At 45.9% G+C, this 16,323-nt stretch overlaps 1 protein-coding gene, 1 long non-coding RNA gene and 1 pseudogene across 17 annotated transcripts in view; 1 reads left to right on the plus strand and 2 right to left on the minus strand.

Moving 5' to 3' along the window:
• Positions 1-272: 272 nt before the first annotated feature.
• LOC112134977 (uncharacterized) lies at positions 273-10,693 on the minus strand. Of its 3 annotated transcripts, XR_008510001.2 has the most exons (4): positions 10,557-10,693; positions 8,120-8,198; positions 7,666-7,726; positions 273-7,120 (listed from the first exon to the last, which is right to left on the minus strand). It is a non-coding gene; the product is annotated as an uncharacterized LOC112134977 (long non-coding RNA). The 3 variants fall into 3 exon arrangements; XR_008510000.2 differs by having other exon boundaries at positions 273-7,726; XR_008509999.2 differs by having other exon boundaries at positions 273-8,198.
• Positions 10,694-10,755: 62 nt separating this feature from the next.
• The window catches only part of GAPVD1 (GTPase activating protein and VPS9 domains 1), a 109,828-nt gene continuing 104,260 nt past the window's right edge, over positions 10,756-16,323 (plus strand). For 3 of the 14 annotated variants that reach the window (XM_024252248.3, XM_024252252.3, XM_002820213.6), the window contains exon 1: positions 10,756-10,935. The gene's annotated coding sequence lies outside the window, so the exon portion shown is untranslated. The remainder of the gene's footprint in view (positions 10,936-16,323) is intronic. The other 11 variants (XM_054520621.2, XM_024252251.3, XM_063714438.1 and 8 more) reach the window with 6 other exon arrangements.
• LOC100456508 (small ribosomal subunit protein eS10-like) lies at positions 12,509-13,102 on the minus strand (annotated as a pseudogene).

Genomic DNA, 16,323 nt, shown 5'->3' on the forward strand with positions numbered 1-16,323 from the left:
TTTCAAAAGGCTGGGATTACAGGTGTGCGCCACTGTGTCCAGCTGGAGCTGCCTTTTGTTGATATGTAAAGAGTAGCTACCCTTTATGTATGATGTGCTGGATGTTTTATTTATTTTTTTTAAATTTTATTGTATATATTTTTGAGACGGAATCTCGCTCTGTTGCCCAGGCTGGAGTGCAGTGGTATGACCTCAGCTCAATGCAATCTCTGTCTCCTGGGTTCAAGTGATTCTCCTGCCTCAGCCTCCCGAGTAGCTGGTATTACAGGCACCCGCCACCACGCCCGGCTATTTTTTTTTTTTTTTTGTATTTTTAGTAGAGACGGGGTTGGTTTCACCATGTTGGCCAGGCTGGTTTTGAACTCCTGACCTCAAGTGATCTAGCCACCTCAGCCTCCCAAAGTGTTAGGGTAACAGGCATGAGCCACTGTGCCTAGCCACACTGGATGTTTTAATTTTTTTTTTTTTTTGAGATGGAGTCTTGCTCTGTCACCAGACTGGAGTGCAGTGGCATGATCTCGGCTCACTGCAACCTCTGTCTCCTGGGTTCAAGCAATTTTCGTGCCTTAGCCAGCTGGGATTATAGGCACGTGCCACCACACCCAGGTAATTTTTGTATTTTTAGTAGAGACGGGGTTTCACCATGTTGGCCAGGATGGTCTCAATATCCTGACCTCGCCATCCACCTGCCTTGGCCTCCCAAAGTGCTGGGATTACAGGTGTGAGCCACTGGGCCCGGCCTTATTTTTTATTTTTATTTATTTATTTATTTATTTTTTGAGACAGGGTCAGAGTGCAGTGGTGTAATCTCAGCTTACTGCAGCCTTCTCCTCCTGGGTTCAAGTGATCTCCTGCCTCAGTTTCCCAAGTAGTTTTCTCAAAAAAAGAAAAAAAAGATATTAATTCTTTTTTTTTTTTATTTGAGACAGAGTCTCGCCGTGTCGCCCAGGCTGGAGTGCAATGGCACAATCTCAGCTCACTGCAACCCCTGCCTCCCAGGTTCAAGCGGTTCTCCTGCCTCAGCCTCCCGAGTAGCTGGGACTACAGGTGTGTGCCACTACACCCGGCTAATTTTTTTGTATTTTTGTTAGAGATGAGGTTTCACCATGTTGGTCAGGCTGGTCTCGAACTCCTGACCTCATGTGATCTGCCCACATTGGCCCCCCAAAGTGCTGGGATTACAGGACTTTGTAATCAGGACCATGCCTAGCCAAACCTTGTCTTACTGTAGCTTTCTGATGTATTTATTTATTTATTTACTTATTGTTTAAATCTGTATACTCAGAGTGCTTTATGATGTCCTGATATCGTTTAGAACAAGTCCTTCCACATTGCTCTTCTTCTTTAGGAATGTTTCTGACTATTCTTGGCACTTTGTATTTCCATATAAGTTTTAGAATCACTCTATCAAGTTCACAAACCAAACCTGTTACATATTGTTAAGTTAAAAAAAAAAAAATAGCAGGGCCTGGCGCGGTGGCTCACGCCTGTAATCCCAGCACTTTGGGAGGCCGAGGCGGGCAGATCACGAGGTCAGGAGATCAAGACCACCCTGGCTAACACGGTGAAACCCCTATCTCTACTAAAAATACAAAGTATTAGCCAGGCATGGTGGCAGGCACCTGTAGTTCCAGCTATTCAGGAGGCTGAGGCAGAAGAATCACTTGAACCCAGGAGGTGGAGGTTGGAGTGAGCCAAGATCTTGCCGTGAGCCAAGATCTTGTCACTGCACTCCAGCCTGGGCAACAGAACGAGACTCCGTCTCAAAAAAAAAGAAAAAAATATTGTAGGCTGGGCAAGGTGTGTTCCCAGTGCTTTATGATGCCAAGGCGTGAGGATCACTTGGGGCCAGGAGTTTGAGAGCAGCCTGGGCAAATAGCGAGACTCCATCTCTACAAAAATATAAAAATAAAATAATAATAATAATAGAATTAACCAAGCACGGTGGTGCACACCAGTAGTCCCAGGTAGTAGACTGAGGCGGGAGTATCAGTTGAGCTCAGGAATTTGAGGCTGCAATGAGCTACGATCACATCACTGTACTTCAGCCTGGGTGGAAGACGAAAACCCTGTCTCAGAAAAATAAATAAATAATAAATGGTATAGTACTATCATACTTTTGAGTAATCTGCTTTATTATTTTTTCTTTCTTTTTTTTTTTTTGAGACGGAGTTTCACTCTTGTTGCCCAGGCTGGACTGCAATGGCACGATCTCGGCTCACCACAAGCTCAGCCTCCTGGGTTCAAGCGATTCTCCTGCCTCAGCCTCCCAAGTAGTTGGAATTACAGGCATGCACCACCACATCTGGCTGATTTTTTTGTATTTTTAGTAGAGATGGAGTTTTGTTATCAGAAATAAAAAATTTCCATTTTGAAGTGAAAAATTAGGATACTTCAGTATGGCTGGGCGCAGTATGGCTGGGCGCAGAGTGCCTGTAATGCTGTCACTTTGGGAGGCCGAGGCAGGCAGATCACTTGAGGTCAGGAGTTCAATACTAGTGTGGCCAATATGGTGAAACCCTGTCTCTACTAAAACTACAAAAATTGGCCAGGCGTGGTGGTGCGTGCCTGAAATCCCAGGTACTCGGGGGCTGAGGCAGGAGAATCACTTTAACCTGGGAGGCAGAGGTTGCAGTGAGCCAAGATCACTCCATCGTACTCCAGCTTGGGCAACAGAAACAGACTCTGTTTAAACCAAAAATAAATAAATAAATAAATAGAAAAGAAGGATACATCAGTACATCAGTATGATAAAATATTCAGGAACCATTAAAATTGCTGATTTTTGGATAGGAGGGGATGGAGGAAAAAATTGCTGATTTTTATGTTTTTCAAAAAGTAAATTATGTCCACTCCACTGCTTCACTTCACTAGCCTTAAAAAAAAAAAAAAAAAGTAAATTGTTAGTTTTTTCATCTATGTCTTCTTTCTATTTAAACACCTGTTTATCTATTAGGACCTTATCAAGCTTGAAGATCTTTAAAAAGAAAAGTAAAAGTAATGCAAGAAAACAAAAAAGATTGTCAGTGAAAGATATATAATTGCATTAAGGTAAGACTTTTTTTTCCTTTCCTTTTTTTTTTTTTTTGAGACAGAGTCTCTCTCTTTCACCCAGGCTGGAGTGCAGTGGCACCATCTCGGCTCACTGCAGTCTCCATCTCCCAGGTTCAAGCGATTCTCCTGCCTCAGCCTCCTGAGTAGCTGGGATTACAGGTGCCCACCACCATGCCTGGCTAATTTTTGTATTTTTAGTAGAGGCAGGGTTTCACCATGTTGGCCAGGCTGTCCTTGAACTCCTGACCTCAAGTGATCTGTCTGCCTTGGCCTCCCAAATTGCTGGGATTACAGGCGTGAGCCACTGTACCCGGCCAAGGTAAGATATTTCATATGTTATAATGAACGATGGGTTAAATTCAAATACAAGTAATATACCACTTTTTTTTTTTTTTTTTTTTTTTTTGAGACGGAGTCTCGCTCTATCGCCCAGGCTGGAGTTCAGTGGCATGATCTCGGCTCATTGCAAACTCCGCCTCCCGGGTTCACTCCATTCTCCCGCCTCAGCCTCCCGAGTAGCTGGGACTACAGGCGCCCGCCACTGCACCCAGCTAATTTTTTGTATTTTTAGTAGAGACGGGGTTTCACTGTGTTAGCCAGGATGGTCTCGATCTCCTGACCTCGTGATCCGCCTGCCTCGGCCTCCCAAAGTGCTGGGATTACAGGCATGAGCTGCCGCACCAGCTGTAATATATCACTTTTATGTTGCATTAACATTACAGCTCCTGGGCCAGACATGGTGGTTCATGCCTGTAATCCCAGCAGTTTGGAGTCTGAGCCATGAGTATTGCTGGAGCCCAGGAGTTCAAGACCAGCCTGAGCAACATAGCAACACCCTGTCTCTACAAAGTTAAAAAATTAGCCACGTGTATGGAGAGTGCCTCTAGTTCCAGCTACTTGAGAGCATGAGGCAGGAGGATCGCTGGAGCCCAGGAGTTTGAGGTTGTAGTTAGCTATGATTGTGCCACTGCACTCCAGCCTGGGTGACACAGTGAGACCCTCCCTCTAAAAAACAAAAAACAACAAAGAATTACACCTCCTATCAGTTTGGATGTCCCTGGTACTTGTAGAAAAATAAGGATTACAGTAGACTTCATTTGGCAGAAGTGTTTGAGTTGCAGGATTCATAAGCCTGTTCTATAGGAGCCACTTTCCTCATGTTCAGTTTTCTCAGTTTTTTTTTTAAATTTTTTTATTTAGAAATTTTTTTAGAGACTAAGTCTTGTTCTTTTGCCCAGGATGGAGTGCCGTGGTGCCATCATAGCTCACTGTAGCCTCAAGCTCCTGGGCTCAAGCAATTCTCCTGAGTCAGCATCTTGAATAGCTGGGATTACAGGTGAGAACCAGTGCACTCGGCCAGCTGATAATTTAACTCCTTGCTAAATGTTGCAAAGCCATATGACTGTGAATACATTGCTAGGATCTTTGAAGAGTCTCCAGGCAAGTGAGGGCCCCTAAATCATAAGCTCCATCAGCTTCATGAATCTCAGTATTATTATTTCTGAGCCTGCCAGTGGGGGCCAGTGTAGGACCACCAATGACCCAGAACATGGACTATGGCTATGACAGGAACAAATGAATTGCTCCAAAGTAAAAAGTATTTTTTTAAGGAATACTTTCTACCACCTGGGTCTTACTGGACTTTTTTGCTTACAGGATTCCTAGAGCTCTAACCTGGGAAACACAGCAAAACCTCATCTCTAGAAAAAATTAAAAAATTAGCCAGGCATGGTGGTGCACGCATATGGTCCCAGGTACTCGGGAGGATTGCTTGAGCCCTGCCCAGAAAGTAGAGGCTGCAGTGGGCTGTGATTACATCACTGCACTCTAGCCTGGGTGACAGAGACAGACCCTGTCTCAGAATTAAAAAAAAAAAAAAAAAAAAAAGCTAGGTGTGGTGGTTCCTGCCTGTAATCCCAGCATTTTAGGAGGACGAGGCAGGAAGATTACTTGAGTCCAGGAGTTTGAGACCAGCCTGGGCAACATAGTGAGATCTTCTCTGTATAAAAAATAAAAAAATTAGCCAGGCATGGTGAAGGGACTTCGCATGTGTCAAGTTCCAGGTACTCTGGAGGCTGAAGTGGGAGGATGGCTTGAGCCAGGGAGGTTGAGGCTGCAGTAAGCAGTGATGGTGTCACTGAGCTTTAGCCTAGGTGAAAGAGCGAGATCCTGTCTCAAAAAGTAAATAAACAATGAAAATTATTTTAGAGTTTTTTAATGGTAAAATTATGATTTTTATTCATGTTATTGCTGTATTTACTTACTGCCTAGTTTATAATTTGCTTGACTCTTCCAGATGTGACCCTAATCTTTCCCCAGTCAAGCGTGTACTACTATTTCACAGCATTTTCTTTTCCAAACTGTGTGCCAAATAAATCAGGGTCTCCAACCCCAGGGCCGTGAACTGGTACCGGTCTGTGGCTTGTTAGGAAAGGAGCAGCACAGGATGAAGTGAGTGGTGGGTAAGAAAGCATTACCGCCTGAGCTCTGCCTCCTGTCACATCAGCAGTGGCGTTAGATTATCATAGGAGTGCGAACCCTATTGTGAACTGTGTATGCAAGGGATCTAGGTTGTCCACTCCTTATGGGAATCTAATGCCTAATTATCTGAGGTGTAACAATTTCATCCCGAAACCATCCCCCCGACCTCCTCCACCCCCTACCACCATTTCCTGGAAAAACTGTCTTCCACAAAACCAGTCCCTGGTGCCAAAAAGGTTAGGGACTGCTGAAATAAAATCATGCCATAGGTGAAGTCCTTGTTTCTTCCCTTTCGTCTTCCTCTTTCTCTTTGTAATCTTTATTTCTTATGGCCTGTTTTTTTTTCTGGTATGGTTTGGTCTCACTTAACTCTCATATTTCTTTCCTAAGTGTAGATGTATTATAACTTAAACAATGTTACTTTTCAGCTTTGATGGATGGCTCACGCCTGTAATCCCAGCACTTTGGGAGGCCGCCCGGCGAATTACCTGAGGTTGGGAGTTTGAGACCAGCCTGACCAACACGGAAAAACCCTGTCTCTACTAAATATACAAAATTAGCCGGGTGTGGTGGCGCATGCCTGTAATCCCAGCTACTTGGGAGGCTGAGGCAGGAGAATCGCTTGAACTCGGGAGGTGGAGGTTGGAGTGAGCTGAGATCCTGCCATTGCAATTCACCCTGGGGGACAAGAGCAAAACTCTGACTCAAAAAAAAAAAAAGTTACATTTCCCAAGGGTACATACATTTTAATTAGGAGCTAGTGAGAAACAGCCTCGAAATTCAAAAGAGGGGGTGTTGGACAAGCTGATCTCTGAGACTCTGCACTCCAATCATTCATTAAAAAACAAACAAGCGGGCCAGGCTCAGTGGCTTACGCCTGTAATCCCAGCACTTTGGGAGGCTGAGGCGGGCAGATCACCTGAGGCTGGGAGTTCGAGACCAGCCTGACCAACATGGAGAAACCCCGTCTCTACTAAAAATACAAAATTTGCTGGGACGGTGGCTCACACCTGTAATCCCAGCACTTTGGGAGGCCGAGGCGGGCGGATCACGAGGTCAGGAGTTCAAGAGCAGCCTGGCCAACATAGTGAAACCCCGTCTATACTAAAAATACAAAAATTAGCCGGGGACGGTGGCATGCACCTGTAGTCCCAGCTACTCCGGAGGCTGAGGCAGGAGAATCACTTGAACCTGGGAGGCGGAGGTTATGGTGAGCTGATATCGTGCCACGGCACTCCAGCCTGGGCAACAAGAGTGAAACTCCATCTAAAAAAAAAAAAAAAATTAGCCAGGCATGGTGGCCCGAACCTGTAATCCCAGCTGTTCAGGAGGCTGAGGCATGAGAATCGCTTGAACCCGAGAGGCAGAGGATGCAGTGAGCTGAGCTCACACCACTGCACTCCAGCCTGGACGACAGAGACTCTGTCTCAAAAAAAAAAAAAAAAGCCGCGCGTGGTGGCACATGCCTGTAATCCCAGCTATTCAGGAGGCTGTGGCAGGAGAATTGCTTGAACCTGGGAGGCGGAGGTTGTGGTAAGCCGAGATTGTGCCATTGTACTCCAGCCTGGGCAACAAGAGCGAAACTCTGTCTCAAAAAAGAAAAAGAAAAAGAAAAATTAGCCAGGCGTGGTGGCGTGTACCTGTAATCCCAGCTGAGAATTAGGCATGAGAACTGCTTGATCCCAGGAGGTGGAGGTTGCAGTGAGTCGAGATCATGCCACTGCACTCCAGCTTGGGCAACAGAGTGAGACTCCATCTCAAACAAAACAAAACAAAACAAAAAACAAACAAGTGAGCCCAGCGCAGCGGTGCAAGCCTGTGGTCCCAGCTACTCAGGAATCTGAGGCATGAGGATCCCTTGAGCCCTCACGATGGCACCTGTGAATAGTTACTGCATTCTAGCCTGGGCAACATAGTAAGACCTATTTCTAAAACAAAAATGTCAACAAATTATTACATTCTAGGCAGTATGCCCAGTGGTGAATAAGATGGAGTCTGCGCCCTCAGGGACTATGTGTTGGTTGAAATTTTCACCTCAAGTTAACATTTGTGATTCAATATAAGTGATGAAGTTTGGGGGCCTTTGAGGGACCTGGGGATAAAGTGTTTTTTTTGTCCAGAAATACTTACCAGAGGCCCCTTAAATCACTTGGCCATAGCATCTGCTTTCTTGGCTTACTTCTAAGACTGGCTGTGCACACATAGAAGGAAAAAGAACATTAAAAAAATGTTTTGCGATTCTGAGGCAGAGTAGTTTAATAGAGTATGGAGTTGGGAGGCTGAAGAACTAAACTCTACACAAGGTCCACTATGAATTTTGTGACTATGAACAAGTAACTTCATATCCTTCTATGTCAGGGAAGACTGAGTTGTGTAGTGGAAAGAAAGGGGCTTTGGACAGAGTTTACTGTGTATTCATCCATTCATTTAAAAAACAAAAAACAAACATTTATTACATTCTAAGCAGTATGCCAGATTCTAGGGAGACAGTGATCTGCCCTCAGGGAGTACTACTTATTGATTTTGAGCAAATTTTCACCTCTTGAGTTTACTTTCCCATGTGTAAAAGAGATGAAAATAATACCTATTCCATACTTCCCAAGAATCACTGTTGTAGTGATCCATAGTTCTAGCAGGAGATTTGAATTCCTTGAGTGTGCTGACTGGAAAAAAAAAAAGAAAACTGCTTGTTAGTTCAAGTTCTTCATTTGTAGGTGACAGAACAGGGCTCAGAAGATTAACTGACCATTCTAGTTCCTTTTTTACTTCTCACATGCAATGCAGCTTCCCTGAAGATTCTTTTGCAACTTTTGGGGCCTCTCCTTCCCTTCCCCCCTGGCCTGGGTACTCCAGCCTACCCAGACGCAGTGTTCCAGAGCCCACTGTGAATGCATTCATTTTGCTAAGGCTGAGTTCTTCCTTAGCAGTCCACGAATGCCATCTCTTGTCTTGAAATCCAGCCACCCAGTAACTCCTAAGTGTCACCTCTCCCATAAGGTCATGACCCCTCGACTTGAAAAGGCCATTCTCTCTGGGAATCTCAGAATGCTTTGTACCTTGGCTTATTAGGATGATCCTTAATCTGTGGAAGTTTCATCCCACCCTAGATTGTAAATTGTATCCTCTTGCTTATTTCTTTTCTTTTTTTTTTGAGGCGGAGTCTCGCTCTGTCGCCCAGGCTGGAGTGCAGTGGCGCAATCTCCACTCACTGCAAGCTCCGCCTCCCGGGTTCACGCCATTCCCCTGCCTCAGCCTCTTATGTAGCTAGGACTACAGGCGCCCGCCACCACGCCCAGCTAATTTTTTGTATTTTTAGTAGAGACAGGGTTTCACCGTGTTAGCCAGGATGGTCTCGATCTCCTGACCTCGTGATCCGCCCACCTCGGCCTCCCAAAGTGCTGGGACTACAGGCATGAGCCACTGCGCCCAGCCTCCTCTTGCTTATTTCATGCCAGAGGTGCATTGAGTAATGTCTTGTAACAGAGCTGATTGAATTCCTGAATGAGTTGAATGGCAACACGATAGCAATAACATCTGACCAGCCTACCATAGGTGGTTCTATTACTACCTATGTAGTCATAAAACAAGGCAATAAATATGAAGCAATTCTGTCAATGTTGTTGTTGCTGTTTTGTTTTGAGACAGGTTTCACTCTGCTGCCCAGGCTGGAGTTCAGTGGCATGATCACAGCTCACTGCAGCCTTGACCTTTTTGGGCTTGGTGATCCTCCCACTTCAGCCTCCCTAGTAGCTGGGACTACAGGTGCACGCCACCATGCCTGGATAATTTTTGTATTTTTTGTAGACATGGGGTTTCACTATGTTGCTCAGGCTGGTCTTGAACTTCTGGGCTCAAGCAATCCTCCTGCCTTGGCCTCGCAAAGTGCTGGGATTATAGGCATATGCCACCATGCCCCTAAAGGTGACATCAAGAGAGGTGAGTAGATGGAAAGCAGTTTGGGAGTTGATTGACATTTGAAATAGCTGGGGAAATGATTATTACTTTTTTCCTTTTTTTGCCTGGAGACTCCCAGTATTGGAGGATATAATCATTGTTTTCAATTTTTTGAAGATCTGTCAAGTGGAAGACATTCTGTATTGCTCCAGGCAGCATAACTACCAGCAATGGAAGGAAATAAAGGGAAACAGATTTCAGCTCAGCAGGAGGCAGAACTTTCTAACATTTAGAGCTGTCCAACAGTGGAGCAGGCTGCATTACTTGAGGGAGTGAGCTCCCTGAAATTTGAACTGTTGAACAGGAAGATGACCATCTGGCTGAATGTACAAGAGGGAATTCCTGCCTGTGCGGCAGTTGTACTAGTGACCTTTAAGCAGGTATCTTCCAATTCTAAGGTTTCTAGACTGTTCAACTCAGCTAACTTTACCTCTGAATGTATGAGTTATGCTGTTACAAAAATTATCAGACAGTTCATCTATTGACTTACCCAAAATAACTGCATGGTGAAGTTTATGACAAGCAAGATTTTAGAAACTGAGAAGTGGGAAAGCAGGTTTTACACTGAAAATCCAGATACCATCCAAACCAATTAATGGCACTTTGAACAAAACGGAAGGGAGGGGTCGGGCGCGGTGGCTCATGCCTGTAATCCCAGCACTTCGGGAGGCCGAGGTGGGCGGATCACGAGGTCAGGAGATCGAGACCATCCTGGCTAATACGGTGAAATCCAGTTTCTACTAAAAATCAAAAAATTAGCCGGGCGTGGTGGCGGGCGCTTGTAGTTCCAGCTGCTTGGGAGGCTGAGGCGGGAGAATGGCGTGAACCCGGGAGGCGGAGCTTGCAGTGAGCCGAGATTGCGCCACTGCACTCCAGCCTGGACGACAGAGCGAGACTCCGTCTCGAAAATAAAAAAAAAAAGGGAGGTTTGTAAGTGGTGTGTGCGTATGTGTGAGAGAGAAACAGAGAAGAGAGAGAGAGAGTCATTCATGCGAATAATGTGTCCTGGGCAACTGAGCGTTGTCACAGAAAGCATAAAACGCTGTACATTTTTGCTTTACACATACTTGCTCTGTCGGATTCTTCACGTCCAGCATTACTGCAGGCGGAAACCAGGGCCCAGGCCTGGTGAACAACCTTCCGGAAGACGATTCCGGAACCGGACAACCACGACCGCCTCAGGGGGCAGCTGACCTAGGGCTGCCTAAGGCGGAAGTGGGAGCCCCTAGCCGCCCGGGCGGAACTACAGCTCCCAGGGGCCCCCGCGGCGCCGCGCACGCGCGCTGGCGTGGCGGCAGCGCCGCTGCAGGACGCAGGGAAGCCAACAGGCGAGTGGCGAAGGTGGCGGCAGCGGCGGCGGGGACAGTCACCGGCGAGGGCGACGGCTCCGAGGCCGAGTGGCGGTCCGACAGAGTCCTCCGTGTCCTCCTCCGCATGAGCCCCTTGGTGAGTACGCGTCCCGATATAGCCCGCGCGCGGTGCGCGGCTCCCTGCCTCGCGGCCGGGTTGCTCCGGCCTAGGGCCGCAGCCTGTCTCTGACTGCCCGGCCGTCAGGTCCAACTGACCTCGGGGTCCTGGGCTCTTTCCGTCAGTGTCGGGCGAGGTGGGGGTCGGGGGACACTGGGTTAGGCCCAGGGGAGAGATGTGGCGGCGCGCAGGAGCCAGGGCGGCCTGAGACTGAGAAGAGAGAGAGACGCGTGGGGGATGGGATGGGAAGGGACAGGAGGACCGCGGGGCGGCCTCGGGTGGGGGCCAGAAACTAGAGGCCCGGCAGGTAGAGAACTGAGTATAGGAGGCGAGAACGAAATGGAATGTCTTCTGAGTGTCGCTGATAAAGATGTCGTGCTGCGGGGAAGCTTGACAAGCTGGACACACGGGTCTGGGGGCAGCCCACCTAACACAGACACTCACTATACTTGGCATCTTTCCACTTGCTGTGGGAGGTCTGGAAGTGAGGGAGCTGTTGGTTGTTTCCATCCCTTTTCTTTCAACTTCACCTTTTGTTGACTGGCAAAATTGTAATGAGTGCTGGCTAGGCAAACCACAGAAGTACACACAGGGTTCTGTGTATAAATGTGCATAAAAACAGGGAGACATAGTGATAGGTTCAGATGAGAACTAGGTCAAAGGAGGAATCAGTGTTTTTATTTTTAAATTTATGACGAAAATCAGTTCTGAGCAGGACTTTGAACTAGAGAGGGGTTTTAAACTGGAGTTCATTGATGGATAGAATTAGAAGGATCCTTTCACTAGAAGAAGGATAAAATGACATCATTATTTTTATTGACTGCTAACTGAAACTTATTGTTTCTTTCAGTTACGAATGTGGACAACAAGCCAGAGTAGCATTAGCAACTCCTATGACTTTGTCATCAATAAAAATTACGGATATTTTTGTATCCTGTTTACAGTTGCAGATAGCTCAGAATGTCACTTATGGTTATCACTTCTTGGAATTTCTGGTGTTACTAGACCCGCCGTTAGACATTGTTATTTAATGTAATAATAAGGCTGTACATATATTATTACCATATTAGTTTGTTGTTTTGCTAATATTTCCATATAATTGGTTTCCCTTGTAATGACATGTATTTAAATATGCATTTAAAAGAAATCTGAGAAAGGGACCATAGGCTTCACCAAACTGCTAGTGAGGTCCATGCACAAAAAGATTAAGAACTCCTGAAATACTCTGGGAGGCCAAGGCGGGCAGATCATTGAGGTCAAGAGATCGAGACCATCCTGGCCAACATGGTGAAACCCCATCTCTACTAAAAATACAAAAATTAGCTGGGTGTGGTTGCCCATGGCTGTAATCCCAGCTACTTGGGAGGCTGAGGCAAGAGAATCACTTGAGCCAGGGAGGTGGATGTTGCAGTGAGCCGAGATCACGCCACTGCACTCCAGCCTGGCAACAGAGCGAGACTCGTCTCAAAAAACAAAACAAAACAAAAAAACTCTTGAAATAGAAATAAGGTTTTTTGGATTTATAAGTCTACTTAGAAGAACTGTTTTTTTTTTTTTTTTGGTTGTAAGTTTATTCAATGCAAAAGAATCCTCTCCAATTTTACTGAGGTGGCTGACCACGTCCACGACCAAATCCGTCTCTAAACTGGAATTCAGCTGCTGACCCAGCCCCAGCCTCAGCTTTCTTGTCGGCACTAAGTGGCACAGCACTCCATCTGTAGGTATCTCTGTCAGCTTCCCCTCTCGTGAGTCTCGCGGGTCACTCACCCTCCAGACTTTTAGGCCGAGGCCTGCCGGTCTCTGGACGGCTATGGTGTAGGGTGGCAGGTACAATCTCCGGGGGCAGATGAAGGTAATCCCGGAGATACTGGATACCCTCATTGGTAAGGTACCAGTAGAAATGTCTCCAGGCAAAGTGTTCCTTCACGTAGCCTTGAGACTTGAGAGACTGCATGGCCTTCGTGACATGAAGGTTGGGCACGTTCTTGTTTGCCAGCTCTGGGTGCTTAGGCATGTGGACATCCTTCTCGGCCACCATGACTCCCTCCTTAAAAAGGAATTCATAAATGGCAGTCTGGTTCCTTAGAAGAACATTTGAACCATTGAAGGCAGACAGGATGACAGTGTAGACGAAAGAGAATTTCATAATCAGGGAGATAAAAGATTTGGATGGGATCAGGGTAGTCTTTTTATTTGGTTTTGAGACGGAGTCTGGCTCTTTTGCCTAGGCTGGAGTTCAGTGGCATGATCTCCGCTCACTGCAACCTCAGCTTCCTGGGTTCAAGCGATTCTTGTGCCTCAGCTTCCTGAGTAGCTGGGACTACAGGCGCCAGCCACCACGCCTGGATAATTTTTATATTTTTAGTAGAGTTAAGGTTTCACAACGGTTGGTCAGGCTGGTCTCAAAGTCCTGACCTCAGGTGATCTGCCTGCCTCGGACTCCCAAAGTGCTGGGATTACTGATGTGAGCCACCGCTTCCTGCCCAGAGTAGTCATTTTGAAAGAATAGACCATAGATATTTCATTCAGGGTAATGGGGAATGAACAAAATAATCGGAAGAAGAAAGAGAAGTGAATATGTTGGCCTTTAAATTTTTGTATTAAGGCACCTCCCCAGTTCCAAGGGATTGCAGCTCTGTAAGCTCTAGTGTAAGCCTGAGAAAATAAATTTTACTGTTTGCTGGTTTTCTTTAAATCATGGATGTGGAATTTTTTTTTTTTTTTTTCTGAGACGGAGTCTCGCTCTGTCGCCCAGGCTGGAGTGCAGTGGCGCGATCTCAGCTCACTGCAAGCTCTGCCTACTGGGTTCATGCCATTCTCCTGCCTCAGCCTCCCGAGTAGCTGGGACTACAGGCGCCTGCCACCACGCCCGGCTAATTTTTTTGTATATTTAGTAGAGACAGGGTTTCACCGTTTTAGCCAGGATGGTCTCAATCTCCTGACCTCATGATCCGGCCACCTCTGCCTCCCAAAGTGCTGGGATTACAGGCGTGAGCCACCGTGCCTGGCCTTTTTTTTTTTTTTTTTTTTTTTGAGACGGAGTTTCACTCTTGTTGCCCAGGCTGGAGTGCAATGATGTGAGCTCGGCTCACTGCAACCTCCACTTCCTGGGTTCAAGCAATTCTCCTGCTTCAGCCTCCTGAGAAGCTGGGATTACAGGAGTGCACCACCATGCCCAGCTACTTTTTATATTTTTAGTAGAGACAGGGTTTCGCCATATTGGCCAGGCTGGTCTCAAACTCCTGACTTTGTGATCAGCCTGCCTCGGCCTCCCAAAGTGCTGGGATTACAGGCATGAGCCACCGCGCCCGTCCCTAATTTTTCTATCTTTAAATGAAAAACAGTAGACTCTCTCTTGAAATAAATTTTTCGGGCCAGGCATGGTGCTCATGCCTGTAATCCCAGCACTTTGGGAAGCTGAGGTGGGTGGATCACCAGAGGTCAGGAGTTCGAGACCAGCCTGGCCAACATGGTGAAACCCTGTCTCTACTAAAAATACAAAAATTAGCCTGATGTAGTGGCAGGCACGTGTAATCCCAGCTACTTGGGAGGCTGAGGCAGGAGAATTGCTTGAACCCAGGTGGCGGATGTTGCAGAGAGCTGAGATTGCACCATTGCACTCCAGCCTGGGCTACAAGAACGAAACTCCATTAAAAAAAAAAAAAAAAAAAAAAAAAAGTCCGGGCGTGGTGGCTCACGCCTGTCATCCCAGCACTTTGGGAGGCAGAAGTGGGTGGATCACGAGGTCGGGAGTTCAAAACCAACCTGGCCAAGATGGTGAAACCCCGTCTCTACTAAAACTACAAAAATTAGCCAGGTGCCATGGCAGTCGCCTGTAATCCCAGCTACTTGGGAGGCTCAGTCCGGAGAATTGCTTGAACCTGGGCGGCAGAGGTTGCAATGAGCCGAGATCGCGCCACTGCACTTCAGCCTGGGAGACAGCGTGAGACTCCGCCTCAAAAAAAAAAACAAAAACCCAAAAGACATTTTTCTCTTGCTATTACCTTTATTTTCATATGCGATAGAAAGTAAACATACTATAGAGTTGAAAAGTTGGTAAGTCATTTTCTTGAAATTCCATTTCAGATTCTTATTTGCTTCATTTTGGCATTAGCCTTCTCACTGACAAATCTCTCTTAACATTTTCTTCAGACTGTATGTGGCTTGAAATTTTTACCTGTTTGTAGACGACCTGGCAACATCTTGTAGGAGATTTTTTTTCCCCTTTAAAATAATAGCAATAATAGAAAACCACTACAGTATGCTTTTTCTGGAAAAAATGAAGGGGAGTATGAAAAGGTGAAGAAAACTATTTTATGAAGCAGATGATTGGTACTGGAACAGTTTATGTTGAGTTGAACACACCATGTTGCAAGTCACTGCCTCGGAGAGATCTTCCGTGTCACTTTCTGTGTCCTTACATCGCTCTCTTTGTCATTCTTTGTCCTCTTTCCCTTTATTTACTTTTTAGCATGCTTCTATCTGGTGTTATGTCACTTGTACGTATATTTATTGAGTATTTTAATCTTTTTCTTTCCTCCTTGAATGTCAGCTTCATGACAATACTTTGTCTTCACTGCTGTTCCAGAATAGTGGATGGCACACAATAGGTGCTCACTAAATACTTGCTGAATAAATAAGTGAATGAATTAGTTTAGAGGAGCTAAGTATTTTCTAAGAATAAAGGACATCCATTTAAAATATTGCAAATAGTATTATACATACTGGGTTGAATTTCATCTTATATTTTTCATCTTACTTTTTTTTTTTTTTTTTTTGAGATGGAGTCTTGCTGTCGCCCAGGCTGGAGTGCAGTGGCACGATGTCGGCTCACTGCAACCTCCGCCTCCCAGGTTCAAGTGATTCTCCTGTCTCAGCCTCTCTAGTAGCTGGGACTACAGGTGCTGCCACCATGCCTGGCTAATTTTTGTATTTTTAGTAGAAACGGGGTTTCAACCATGTTGGTCAGGCTGGCCTCGAACCTCCTGACCTCAAGTGATCTGCCCGCCTTGGCCCCCCAGAGTGCTAGGATTACAGACATGAGCCACCGCGCCTGGCCGTCTTACATTTTTTAAAAGACAAAAAATTATTTCCCAGCACTGTGTTGCGCTTTTGTGAGCATTTGGTTTCATATGGGGACTAATCATTCTTAGTACATGCTACCATGTAGGTTTGATTATTCTTCATTTTGTATGATGTAATAAAAGGGAGAGTCTGTAGGTGAAGTTCTTGTTTTGCTGAGGTTCTTTTACCTTTTACTGTGTGATCCTAGGTTGTTTTATTTCTTTTCATTCTTCTTCCTTCTTTCTTCTTCCTTCTTTTTTTTTGAAACAAGGTCTTGCTGCATTGCCCAGGCTGGACTTGAAC

Source organism: Pongo abelii, chromosome 13 (assembly GCF_028885655.2).
Source record: "Pongo abelii isolate AG06213 chromosome 13, NHGRI_mPonAbe1-v2.0_pri, whole genome shotgun sequence".
In the NCBI taxonomy this organism is placed as follows: domain Eukaryota; kingdom Metazoa; phylum Chordata; class Mammalia; order Primates; family Hominidae; genus Pongo; species Pongo abelii.